This window comes from Mirounga leonina, unplaced genomic scaffold, assembly GCF_011800145.1.
Source record: "Mirounga leonina isolate KUSES-001 unplaced genomic scaffold, KU_Mleo_1.0 Mir_180, whole genome shotgun sequence".
Lineage (NCBI taxonomy): Eukaryota > Metazoa > Chordata > Mammalia > Carnivora > Phocidae > Mirounga > Mirounga leonina.
In genome coordinates this window covers 16,721,739-16,734,298 of record NW_023270469.1, presented here as the reverse complement: position 1 = coordinate 16,734,298, position 12,560 = coordinate 16,721,739, and the positions used below count along the sequence as shown (strand labels likewise).

The 12,560-nt window shown below is 40.0% G+C and overlaps 2 protein-coding genes, 1 non-coding gene and 1 pseudogene across 5 annotated transcripts in view; 3 read left to right on the top strand and 1 right to left on the bottom strand.

Moving 5' to 3' along the window:
• Positions 1-12,560, top strand: part of LOC118023622 (cytochrome b5 type B) — a 38,227-nt gene that overhangs the window by 4,722 nt on the left and 20,945 nt on the right. The gene's annotated exons all lie outside the window — the stretch shown is intronic.
• The window catches only part of NIP7 (nucleolar pre-rRNA processing protein NIP7), a 94,384-nt gene that overhangs the window by 78,807 nt on the left and 3,017 nt on the right, over positions 1-12,560 (top strand). The window lies entirely within an intron of this gene.
• Positions 3,121-3,203, top strand: LOC118023916. Its single transcript, XR_004682938.1, has one exon. It is a non-coding gene; the product is annotated as a small nucleolar RNA SNORA17 (small nucleolar RNA).
• The window catches only part of LOC118023389, a 3,759-nt pseudogene continuing 2,367 nt past the window's right edge, over positions 11,169-12,560 (bottom strand).

The window sequence follows — 12,560 nt, the reverse complement described above, 5'->3', positions numbered from 1 at the left end:
GATGCGGGGCTCGATCCCAGGACCCTGGGATCATGACCTGAGCCGAAGGCAGACGCTTAACCATCTGAGCTACCCAGGCGCCCCCCCAATTTTTTTTTTTTTTAATAAAAATTTGGGGCTTGATCTCAACCCTGAGATCGAGTCGCATGCTCTACCGACTGAATCAAGATCTACTTTAATAAGAGTGATCTGGAAAGCTGCTGTGAGATGACTTTTATTTGAGCTAAGGAGAAGGAACTAGCTTCAGGAAGACTAGAGAAAAGTGCATTCCGACGGCATTTGCAGAGTCAAGCAAGAGTTTGGCCCATTAGTGGGACTGAAAGCAGCTGTGGATGTGATATAGTCAGTGAAGGTCAAGAATGGCCAGAGAGCTTGGTGGGAGCCAGGCCGGGGAAGGCAGGGTAGGTCGTATGGATTTGATCCTAAATGTATTAGAGAACCACTGAAGCCTTTTAAGGTGGGAGTGATACTAAAGCACTTTGCTTTTCTAGCAGATTACTTTGGCCTAGAAGTTGGGAATAGGTTGGAGGGAAAAGCAATACAGGATGGAAGAAAGTAAAACTCTATCCCAAGGATTTGTTTGGATCTTTCTACATCTTTCATGTATATGCCAATATATACAAATGTGTACAAATAAATATGGAAATAGAATTATAGTATTCCTTTTGTTTTGTTTTTGATTTTGTTTTTTTTAGTAATCACACAATACGGAGCTTGAACTCCCAACTCTTGAGATCACGAGTTGTAGGCTCCTCTGACTGAGCCAGCCAGGGACCCCATCATAGTACTCCTTAATTGAATTATAGTATCTATTCATTGATTTGTTTTAGTAGTACAAATAGTATTTACTGGGTGTTTATTATTCTGCGTGCTTTACCTGTAATTTTCTTTTAACTTCTAACAACCCATCCCTTTTCTTTTTAAGATTTATTTATTTCATAGGGTCGGGGGGTAGAGGGAGAGGGAGAGAATCTCAAGCAGACTCTTCGATGAGCAGGGAGCCCGTCTCGGGGATTGATCCCGCGACCCTGAGATCATGACCTGAGCAAAAATCAAGAGTCACACGCTCAACTGACTGAGCTACCCAAACGCCCTATTTCTGACACTATAGAACAACGGTATCACTTTTTTGTGTCTAGTGTCTTTGGCTTCACGTATCTGAGACTTGTCTTTGTTTTTTTCCTGTGTATCAGCAGTTTGTTCCTGTTGCTTTTTATTTATTTTCTTTTACTTATTTTAATTTTATGTATTTATTTTATTGTATGATTGAACTGAAATTTATCTGTTCACCTGTTGATCGACATTTACATTGTTTTCCATTTTTTGGCTATTATGAATAAAACTGCTGTGAACGTTCATGTACAAATCTGTGTGTGGACATATGTTTTCATTCCTCTTGGTTAAATACCTAGGAGTGAGATTTCTGGGTCATACTTTTTTTTTTTTTTTTTTAACTTTTTAAGCACTCTCAGGCCTTTTCTCAAAGTGTCTGTATCATTTTATACTCCCACCAGCAATATATGGTTTTCCGGTTTCTCCACACCCTCCTTGACACACAGTATCTGTCATTGTATTTTTAACCATTCTAATGGGTGTGTGCTGGTATATAAATTATGGTTTTAACTTATTTTCCTTGATGACTAGTGATACTGAGTATCATCATGGTATGACTGGCCATTTGTACGGATTTTTGTAAAGTGTCTGTTTTATCTTGGCCATTTATAATTGAATTGTTTTCTTATTGACTTGAAAACATTCTTCATACATTCTAGATGCAAGTCCTTTCAGATATAGTTGACCCTTGAATAACAGGTTTGAACTGCACAGGTCCATTTACACATGGATTTTTTTTCAATATAGTATTTTTTCTTCCTTATGATCTTCTTTTTTTTCTTTAAGTAGGCTCCGCGCCCAACGTAGGGCTTGAACTCCTGACCCTGAGATCAAGAGTCACATGCTCTGCCAACTGAGCCAGCCAGGCACCCCATGATCTTCTTAATAACATTTTCTGTTCTCTAGCTTACTTTATTCTAAGAACACAGTATAATACATATAACATACAAAGTATGTGTTGACTATTTTATTGGTAAGGCTTCCGGTAAAGAGGAGGCTAATAGTAGTTAGATATTTGGGGAGTCCAAAATTATATACAGATTTTCAGCTGTGTGTAGAGGATGGGGTTCAGTGGCACCCCAACCCCCACATTGTTTAAGGGTCAATCTTATATGTATTGTGACTTTTTTCTCCCAGTCTGTATTTTGCCTTTTCATTTTCTTAATAGTGGGATTTTGTTTGTTGGTTTGTTTGTTTTTTAAGATTTTGTATACTGGGTGCCTGGGTGGTTCTTTCGGTTAAGTGTCTGCCTTCCGCTCAGGTAATGATCCCAGAGTGCTGGGATCGAGTCCCGAGATGGGCTCCCTGCTCCGCAGAGAGTCTGCTTCTCTCTTTGCCCTTCCTCCTACTTGTTCTCTCAGTCTCTCTCTCTCTCTCAAATAAATAAAATAAAAATATATTTTATTTATTTAGGGGGAGAGAGAGCGTGCTCACAAATGGGGGGAGGGGCAGAGGGAGAGAGAATCTCAAGCAGACTGCCGGGAGCCTGAGGCGGGGCACAATCCCACGCCCTGAGATCAGGACCTGAGCCAAAATCCATGAGTTGGCTGCTTAACTGACAGCCACACAGGACCCACTTAGTAGTGTTTTTTAAAGAAAATTTGGTTCCTTGTCTAGATGAAATACAATTCTAATGTCTGGGTGCTGGCTTTGGGGTCCAAATGTCTGGTTCAGGTTACCACTTTACCACCTAATAGTTGTATAACCTTGGGCAAATAGCTCTGTAAAGGCCCTTTCCCATCTATAAAATAGAGATAATTGTACCTACTCCACAGAGGTGTTAGGACAATTAATATAGATAATGCATATAAAGTCTTATGGTACCTGGCATAAAGAGCTCAGTGTTAGGGGCCATTGAATGATTGATTGAAGTTATTTTTATTAATAATAAAATTTACTTGTTCCCTGGAGCATATTTTGAGTGCTTAAGTGACAGATGCTCTGAACACGTAAAGGTGAATTAGATGTCTTGGACTTGTGAGGGAGAATGAGATCTGTGCACAAGTAATTGTCATGCAAGAAAGACAACACAGGCTCTGTTTGATATCAGGGTACTGACGGTACCCCTAAAAGCTTCAGAGCCTGACTAATAACAATTCTTACTGGATTTCTCTAAGGCTGGTGAAAATAAAGTGTAATTTGATTGTCATCTAGCTTGTGAAATTAACAAATCTATAGGAAGAATACTTTTTTTTTTTTTAAGATTTCATTTATTAGAGAGAGAGCGCACCGGCGTGAGCAGGGGGAGGCGGAGGGAGAAGCAGACTCCCCGCTGAGCAGGGAACGTGACGTGGGGATCGATCCCAGGTCTCTGGGATCATGAGCTGAGCCGAAGGCAGATGCTTAACCGACTGAGCCGCCCCAAGAATACTTTCTTTCCTTGAGTAGTTACAAGTGGTTAGTCCTAGGGAAAGCTAGAAATAAAATGAGGCAAAATCTAACCTCCAGTACTGTCCAGGTGAGATGCTCTGATGAACAAACTGACTTTCATTTATTTATTTTGCATGTGGGCATGAGAGGTGGGGGGCAAACAGGAGGGAAGGAGGGCAGAGTGAGCTCTCTTAGATCTCACTATGTTCCAGGCATGCTATGTTCTGGAATACAGCCATGAAAAAGACAACCACAGTTGCTGTTCTTATGGAGTTTATAGTCTAGCAGGTGAACAAAGACATCAAATAAATAATGGCAGTTGTCATAAGTGAATACTATGAAGGTACCTAAGGAATTGTGAAAATCTATGGCAGTGGGATTTAATCTGGTGGGGATAAGTTATGTTTGGAACTGAAGACCTGAGATTTGACCCCTGGGCAATGGTGACTGCCAAGGTTACAGCCTTTCTGGCAGCGATCAAGTTAGCCTCTCCTAGATGACACCTTCTTTATTCCCCTCTTTCTAATCTAAACGCGAATGAATACCTGTGGACCTACACCATTTCCTCCTGTTCACCACTCAGGTCTGTCATCTTTTTCTGCCTTGTCAGACTGTCTTTTAGAAAGTGGATTTTGGGGGCGCCTGGGTGGTTCAGTTGGTTAAGCAACTGCCTTCGGCTCAGGTCATGATCCTGGAGTCCCGGGATGGAGTCCCACATCAGGCTCCCTGCTCAGCGGGGGGTCTGCTTCTCCCTCTGACCCTCCTCCCTCTCCTGCTCTCTGTCTCTCATTCTCTCTCTCTCAGATAAATAAATAAAATCTTCAAAAAAAAAAAAAAAAAGAAAGTGGATTTTGTCCTGTCCAGAATTTCAATCTCCATATCTCATTTTGATGAGGTATTCTGCCCATCTGTTTGGCTAGAGTTTCTTCTTTTCATCACCCAGCTTAATTTTGCAGCTTCCAAAATCTTAATGTTCTAGATTTTATTTTCTAAGCCTAGTGGTCTCTAGCATATCCCTATTGTTACATTTTTATTACATCATTATGGGATTTCCACTCACAGAGAATTTGTGTAATGTTTTCCCATTAAGATTTTTATTCCCGGGTGTCTGTGTGGCTCAGTCGCTGGGTGTCTGCCTTCAGCTTGGTTCGTGATCCCAGGGTCTTGGGATTGAGCCCTGCATCGGGCTCTCTGCTCAGCGGGAGACCTACTTCTCCCTCTCCCACTCCCCTTGCTTGTATTCCCTCTTTCGCTGTCTCTCTCCGTCAAATAAATAAATTCTTTAAAAAAAAAAAAAGATTTTTATTCCCTGTCATTCTTCGCATTCTCTTCTTTTCTGCCATCTGACCCCTGTCCTTTGCATGGTATTAGTAATCTGGAAGTTTATTTTCCGTTACTAATTTGTCCTCTCTCTTTTCCATATTAAAACATAAGTTTTCTGTCTTCTTTGCAATAATACTTAGTAAATGAACTTAAGGAAGAACCAAAAGGCTTCCTCCCTACCACATAATGCTTTGGACAGATGAACTGACTGAAATCTTTCACCAGGGGACATTACAAAATTTCCTTTGTATCTTTGAAGTATTTCACTTGATTATTGCCGGACTGAGAAATGAATGGATCACAGTCATTGTTTCATCCCTTTTGAAAGTTTATGATCTTGGTTACAGTGTCGTTTATTTAAGACATTTTCTTTGTAACATTGTGTAACTGCTTACATAGTAAAAGCCGGGACAAGGTCCATTAGTCTTAAAACACAAAGGCTGTCCAAGTCAAAATTAATTTTTGGTAAATTCATTCGAGATTTAAAAGCACAGCAAGTCCTAGAAAAAGTGGGAAATATGCACTACCTTATATTAGGTTTACTGAATAAAAATTGGGAGAAATGTACAGTTTTCCAAGAGATTTGAATAGTGTAGGCCCCCAACCTAGATTATTCAGGTTAACCCCTGAAACTCTTATGGTCTCATTTGTTTTATTTTGCTCTAATTCAGACAAAAGTAAGTTTTTGGCTAATATTAATTACAGGTATATATACCTAGCTTTATTATTTTTTATTGTGGTAATATATATATAACAGAATTTGCCATTTAATCAGTTGTACAATTTAGTAGCCTTAATTTCATTCACAGTGTTATACAACAAACCAACACTGATAACTGTTCCTAAAACTTTTTCATCACCTCAAGCAGAACTCTTGTAACCACTAGGCAAAAACTACCCCTTCATCACTCTTCCTCTGATAACTTCTAATCTGCTTTGTCTCTCTAGAATTGCTTAATTCTAGGTACCTCAAGTAGGTGGAAACATACAGTATTTGTCCTTCGGTGTCTGGTTCCTTTCACTTAACATAATGTTTTGGTTTTTAAAATTTTTATTTTGGTAAAATATGCATAACATAAATTTGATTAACCATATTTAATTGTACAGTTCAGTGGCATTAAGTACATTCACATCATTGTATAACTCTCACCACCATTTATCTCCAGAACTTTTTCGTCATCCCAAAGTGAAACTCTGTCCATTAAACGATAACTCCATTGCCCCTCCTCCCAGCCCCTGGTAATCACTGTTGGATTTTTCTGTCTCTATGAATTTGTCTATTCTAGGTACCACATATAAATTGAATAATTCGATATTTGCCCTTTTGTATTTGTTTCAATTAGTACAATGTGTTCAAGGTTCATCTATGTTGTAGCATGTGTCAGAATTTCCTTCCTTTTAAGGCTGAGTAATATTCCATTATATGTATATATAATGCATTTTGTTTGTCCATTCAACCATTCATCAATGGACACTTGGATTGTTTCCATCTTTTGGCTATTTGTGAACAATACTGCAGTGATCATTGGTATACAAGTATTTATGTGCTTGTTGTCAGTTCATTTGGATATATACCGTGGAGTGGAATTGCTCAGTCATACGGCTATTCTGTGCTTTTTGTGGAACTCTAGACTGTTTTCCACAGCAGCATTTTACATTTCCACCAGCAGTGAATAAGGGTTCCAGTTTTCCCATACTGTCTCCAACACTTTTTATTTTTTCACTTCTAGTCATCCTAGCCAGGTGTAAAGTGGTATCTCTTTGTGGTTTGATTTGCATTTCCCTGATGACTAATGGTGTTCATGTATTTACTGGTCCTCTGTGTATCTTCTTTGGAGAAATAATCTAATCAAGTCCTTTGCCTATTTTTCAGTTGAATTGTTTGTCTTTTTGCTTTTAAGTTGGATCTTTATATATTCAGGATATCAGTCCTTTATTAGATATTTGATTTACCAATATTTTCTCCCCTTCTGTAGCTTGTCATTTCACTTTCCTGATAATGTCCTTTGGTCTACGCCCTACCACCCTGAATGTGCCCGATCTTGTCTAATAATGTCCTTTGATATACAGAGATTTTTAATTTTGAGAGAGTTAAGTCCCTCCTCATCAGTAGTTACTTTAAATATAAATGGATTAAATTCCTTTTTAAAAAATGATTGTTTATTAGCGAGAGCGGGCACGCTTATGCATGTGGGGGGGGCAGGGGCCGCGGGGCGGGGAGGGGCACAGGGTATGGGAGGGAGAAAATCTCAAGCAGACTCCCAACTGAGCTCAGAGTCCAATGCGGGGCTCCATCTCAGGACCCTGAAATCACAACCTGAGCCAAAACCAAGAGTCACACTTTCAACCAACTGAGCCATCCAGGAGCCCCTAAATGGATTAAATTCCTAAATCTAAAGACAGAGGTTGACAGAATGGATAAAAATAGAGGATCCAACAAGATGCTGTCTATAGGAGACTCACTTTAGTGTTGTTTTTTTTTTTAAGATTTTATTAATTTGACAGAGTACAAGCAGGAGGAGCGGCAGGCAGAGGGAGAGGGAGAAGCAGACACCCCCCCCCCCCAACTGAGCATTTTTTCATGTGCCTGTTGGCCATTTGTACGTCTTCTTTGGGGAAATGTCTGTTCGTGTTTTCTGCCCATTTTTTGACTGGATTATTTGTTTTTTGGGTGTTGAGTTTGATAAGTTCTTTATAGATCTTGGATACTTGCCCTTTATCTGATATGTCATTTGCAAATATCTTCTCCCATTCTGTACTTTGCCTTTTAGTTTTGTTGACTGCTTTGCTGTGCAGAGGCTTTTTATCTTGATGAAGTCCCAATAGTTCATTTTTGCTTTTGTTTCCCTTGCGTTTGGAGACATGTCTAGCAAGAAGTTGCTGCAGCTGAGGTCAAAGAGGGTGCTGCCTGTGTTCTCCTCTAGGATTTTGATGGATTCCTGTCTCACATTTAGGTCTTTCATACATTTTGAGATTATTTTTGTATATGGTGTAAGGAAATGGTCCAGTTTCATTCTTCTGCATGTGGCCTCATTGTGGTTTTGATTTGCATTTCCCCAGTGACTACTGATGTTGAGCATCTTTTCATATACTTGCTGGCCAACTGTAGATCATCTTCAGCGAAATGTCTCCTGAAGTCCTTTGCCTATTTTCTAATCACATTATTTGATATTTTCATTGTTGAATTTTAGGTGTTCTTTATATATTCTGGATATTAACCCCTTATGATTTACATATCTTTTCTCTCATTCTGTAGGTGGTTTTTACAATTTGGTGATCGTGTCCTTTGGTGCATAAAAAATTTTAAGTTTGATGTACTCCCATTTGTCAGTTTTTACTTTTTTGCCTATGCTTTTGGTGTCATATTCAAGAAAGCATTATCAAATCCAATGTCCTAAAGCTTTTCTTCTATATTTTCTTCTACGAGTTTTATAGTTCTGGGTCTTATGTTTAGATCTTTAATCCATTTTCAGCTAATTTTTGTCTTATGATACAAGATAAGGGTCCATCTTCATTCTTCTGTACGTGGATATCCAGTTTTGCCAACATTATTTGTTGAAGAGACTGCCGTTTCCCTATTGTGAGTGGTCCTGGCATCCCTTGTCGAAGATCATTTGACTATATATATTATACAAGGGTAGTTATGTATGTGATATTTTGGAAATTATTTTCCCGTTAATTATAAATCCCTGAAATTTAGTCATATGGCATTACTCACATTTGGATAACCACCATCTAGAACTTTACAGCACCCAGGGCGCCTGGGTGGCTCCGTCAGTTAAGTATCTGTCTTCAGCTCAGGTCATGATCCCTTGAGCCATGTGTTGGGCTCCCTGCTCAGGAGGGAGTCTACTTCCCCCCCCCCCCCCCCCCCCCCCCCCCGCTCATGTGTTCTCCCTCTCTCTCTCTCAAATAAATAAATAAAATCTTCAAAAAAAAGAAAAAAGAACTTTGTAGCATGCTGGAACCTTTCCTTGTGCCTCCTCCTAATCACTGCTTTCTTCTTCATCCCTGGAGGTACCCACCTATTGACTAATCCTGTAGATTTGTTTTGTTTTTGAACTTTTTACAAATGAGAGAGTCACAGTTTTTTTGTTTGTTTTGTTTTTTAAGATTTTATTTTTTTATTAGAGAGCAAGCCAGAGCGAGAGCATGAGCAGCAGGGAGGGGCAGAGGGAGAGGGAGAGGCAGACTCCCCCTGAACAGGGAGCCGGACTTGGGGCTCAATCCCAGGACCCTGAGATCATGACCTGAGTGAAAGGCAAACGCTTAACTGCCTGTGCCACCAGGTGCCCCAAGAGTGTCACAGTTTATATTGTTTTATGTCTGGTGTCTTTTGTTCACCATTTATATTCTTTCGTGTTGTGGATATTGCAGTGGTTTGTTCTTTTTCATTATTGATTAGGATTGTACTGTAGGATTATATCATAATTATTCATACTCTGCTTATGGTTGTTGGGTTTTCTTTTTTTTCCTTTTTTTTGTTTTAAGATTTTATTTATTTTAGAGAGAGAGAGCGTGCAGGGGAGTGGAGCAGAGGGAGAGGGACAGAAAGAATCTCAAGCAGACTCCCTGCTGAGTGCAGAGCCCCATGTGGGGCTCCATCTCACGACCCTGAGATCATGACCTGAGCTGAAATCAAGAGTCCAACACTTAATGGACTGCGCCACCCAGGCGGCCCAGGCACTGGGTTTTCAAGTTTAGGGTCATAACAAATAACGCTGCTCTGATTATTTGTGTGTATATATAAGTTCATATATCTATACACATTTCTTTTGGGTCTATACTAGGGAATTGAGTTTGATTTCAATAAATTGAAAATTTATTGAAATAATTGTAGATTCATATGTACTTGTAAGAAAATAATAGATCCCTTGGGCGCCTGGGTGGCTCAGTTGGTTAAGCGACTGCCTTCGGCTCAGGTCATGATCCTGGAGTCCCGGGATCGAGTCCCGCATCGGGCTCCCTGCTCAGCAGGGAGTCTGCCTCTCCCTCTGACCCTCCTCCCTCTCATGCTCTCTGTCTCTCATTCTCTCTCTCGCAAATAAATAAAATCTTAAAAAAAAAAGAAAGAAAGAAAGAAAATAATAGATCCCTTGTATCTTTTACCTATTTCCCCCAATGGTAACGTTTTGTAAAATGTTACCTGACTTCCTGACTCATGGGCATGCGTGCTCTCACTCTTTCTCTCAAATAAGTAAATAAGGTCTTTAAAAAAACAACTGTAGTACAATACCACAACCCAGATATTGACATTAATTGCATCCACAGATCTTATTCTGACCTCCCCAGTTTTACTTCTATAAAACTGATTTACCTTTTAAAGAGAAAACAAGGTGCTTTAATTTGTAGAGTCAAGAGTCATTCACTTTTGATTACAGTACTCAACATGCAGATTACATTTACCTCTTGATACAGAAATGGCACCTTGCCACTTCCCTAGGACATTTAATCCAGTTATTCCTGGGCAACTTTTCTCTGTGTATCTTCTGGCACTTGCCAACTCTACCTTCTTATAATGATATGTAAACTCTTATCCAGACTAACTGGGTCTTTAGTTCAGTCGAGTCACTGTAGTACAGTACAGAGCCATTGATTTTTTTCAGCTGATTTGATGTATTTTGAACTGCACATGAAAAAACCTATAGGTGATCATTCCTTAAGGTGCTTGAGAATTCCTCAGTGTCTTAGGGTCACCAGTTTTCCCTGGACAGTTTTAAGAGACATAGAAGGTTTGTTAAGTCTTCCTTGGCCCTGAGTATTCACTCCGAAAAATAATTTATTTGAATAAAGTTTTGATACATTTGTTCTTTATATCATCCTGTAGGCTCAAAATGAACAATACAATGATATTTGTTTTGCTTATACATGGTGAATTTTCATTAATAAAAATTACTACTTTTGTAAAGGAAGTTACTAAAATACGAGCACGTAAATTAGATATAAAAATTCAGGGTATTTGAATCCCAGGAAAACAGGAGTTTACTGTGGTTTAGATGTCAGGCTAATTGTACATGATAATTATTATAATTGGCAATGTTTCTTCCAAAGATTGAATTTTTGCTAAATTTTCATATATATATTATCACTAGCTTGAGTTTCCCCTTTCTCTGCCTTCATTTCTGTTGTCACCAGAAGGGAATTTTTAAACATTTTAAAAATAGTTCTTTCCCTGTAAGTCACCCCGAGCACAATCATTTCCTCCGGTTTCAAACATAAGGGAACCTGGCTCAGACAAGAATGATCCTTGTTGCACGTCCACGGGCTCACGTGTTGTCCTTTTTATTCTGAGAGGCCCCAGCTCAAACAACTTACAAGGTTAAGGGCTACTCTGTTTGTTCCCAACAGAGCTAATCCCTGCTTTAATAAAGAGAGGTCTACAGTTCTTTTTTGAACATGCCTTCAGAGTGGAGATCTTTGGCCATGAGCTCTTCTTTGACATCAAGTGCCCACTGGCAATCTGTTAGCTCTAGAACTTTCCACTTTGCCTTGAAAGCTTTGTTGCTCTCTGTGGGCATGGCCATGGCTGCTCCAGTCATCTTTGCCTGGATTGGTTTTTTTGTTTGTTTGTTTTTTAGATTTCATTTATTTACTTGACAGAGAGAGCACAAGCAGGGGGAGCAGCAGAGGGAAAGAGAGAAGGGAGATTGAGAGCCCGATTCGGGGCTCAATCCCTGGACTCTGGGATCATGAGCTGAGCCGAAGGCAGACGCTCAACCGACTGAGCCACTCAGGCGCCCCTGCTTGGATAATTTTTGACTGGTTATTGGCTTTATTTTGGCCCAGAATGAGAGAATAAATGCTCTGAATCCCAAATACATAGAAGTACGAGGATGTAGCATTTACCCAGATGCAGCTAATGCGAATAGTTGAATTCCTTGCTATAGCATAAGCTTAAAACAGGGTCATTGGAAATAAGACTTTGGTTGTAACAAAGCCTAAGCATGTCATGTTACCCATTCACGAGTAAGAATAATTGGGAGGACATTTGTTAAATTCCCTTTCACCATGTCTGTGAGCATAATGATATCAGTCATAAGAGAAGTCATAAGTATCCCTTTAGTTTTTTGAAAAATCCATCCTTTGGGGTGTTTTCCGGAGGACTCTGCTTTGTATTAGGACTTCATCTGTCAAATACTTGCTCCTGGGTGAGTTTCTTGTCACTCTGCAGCAGGATGGTGGATCATGCCCACAGAGAGGGTGATGATAAACGTGGGCAGGAACACCCAGAGGCTCACATTGGAGTCGAGCTGCAGCCCCTGCCATCTTTTTTTTCTTTTAAGATTTTATTTTATTATATTTTTTTAGAGAGAGAGGTGTGGAGGGACAGAGGGAGAGGGAGGGAGAATCTTAAGCAAGCTCCATGCTCAGCGTGGATCCAGACTTGGGGCTCGATCCCACAGCCCTGAGATCATGACCTGAGCTGAAATTAAAGAGTCAGGCACTTAACTGACGGAGCAGTCCATGCACCCCTAAAGATTTTATTTTTATGGAATCTCCACACCCAGCGTGCAACCCTATTGCAGAGTTACATGCTCTACTGACTGAGCCAGCCCGGCACCCTTCGCGCCATCTTAATTTATTGAGAGCCAGCCTAGTCAGGATTGCAGGCCAGGCCCTCAGCCTGGGCATTACCTTCTCCCAGAGCTGGCCCTGGCTGTGCTGTGGCCTCAGGCCTAGTGTGCTGCCTTCAGCTGGGCTGCCATTTTATTTTATTTTATTTTATTTTATTTTATTTTATTTTATTTTATTTT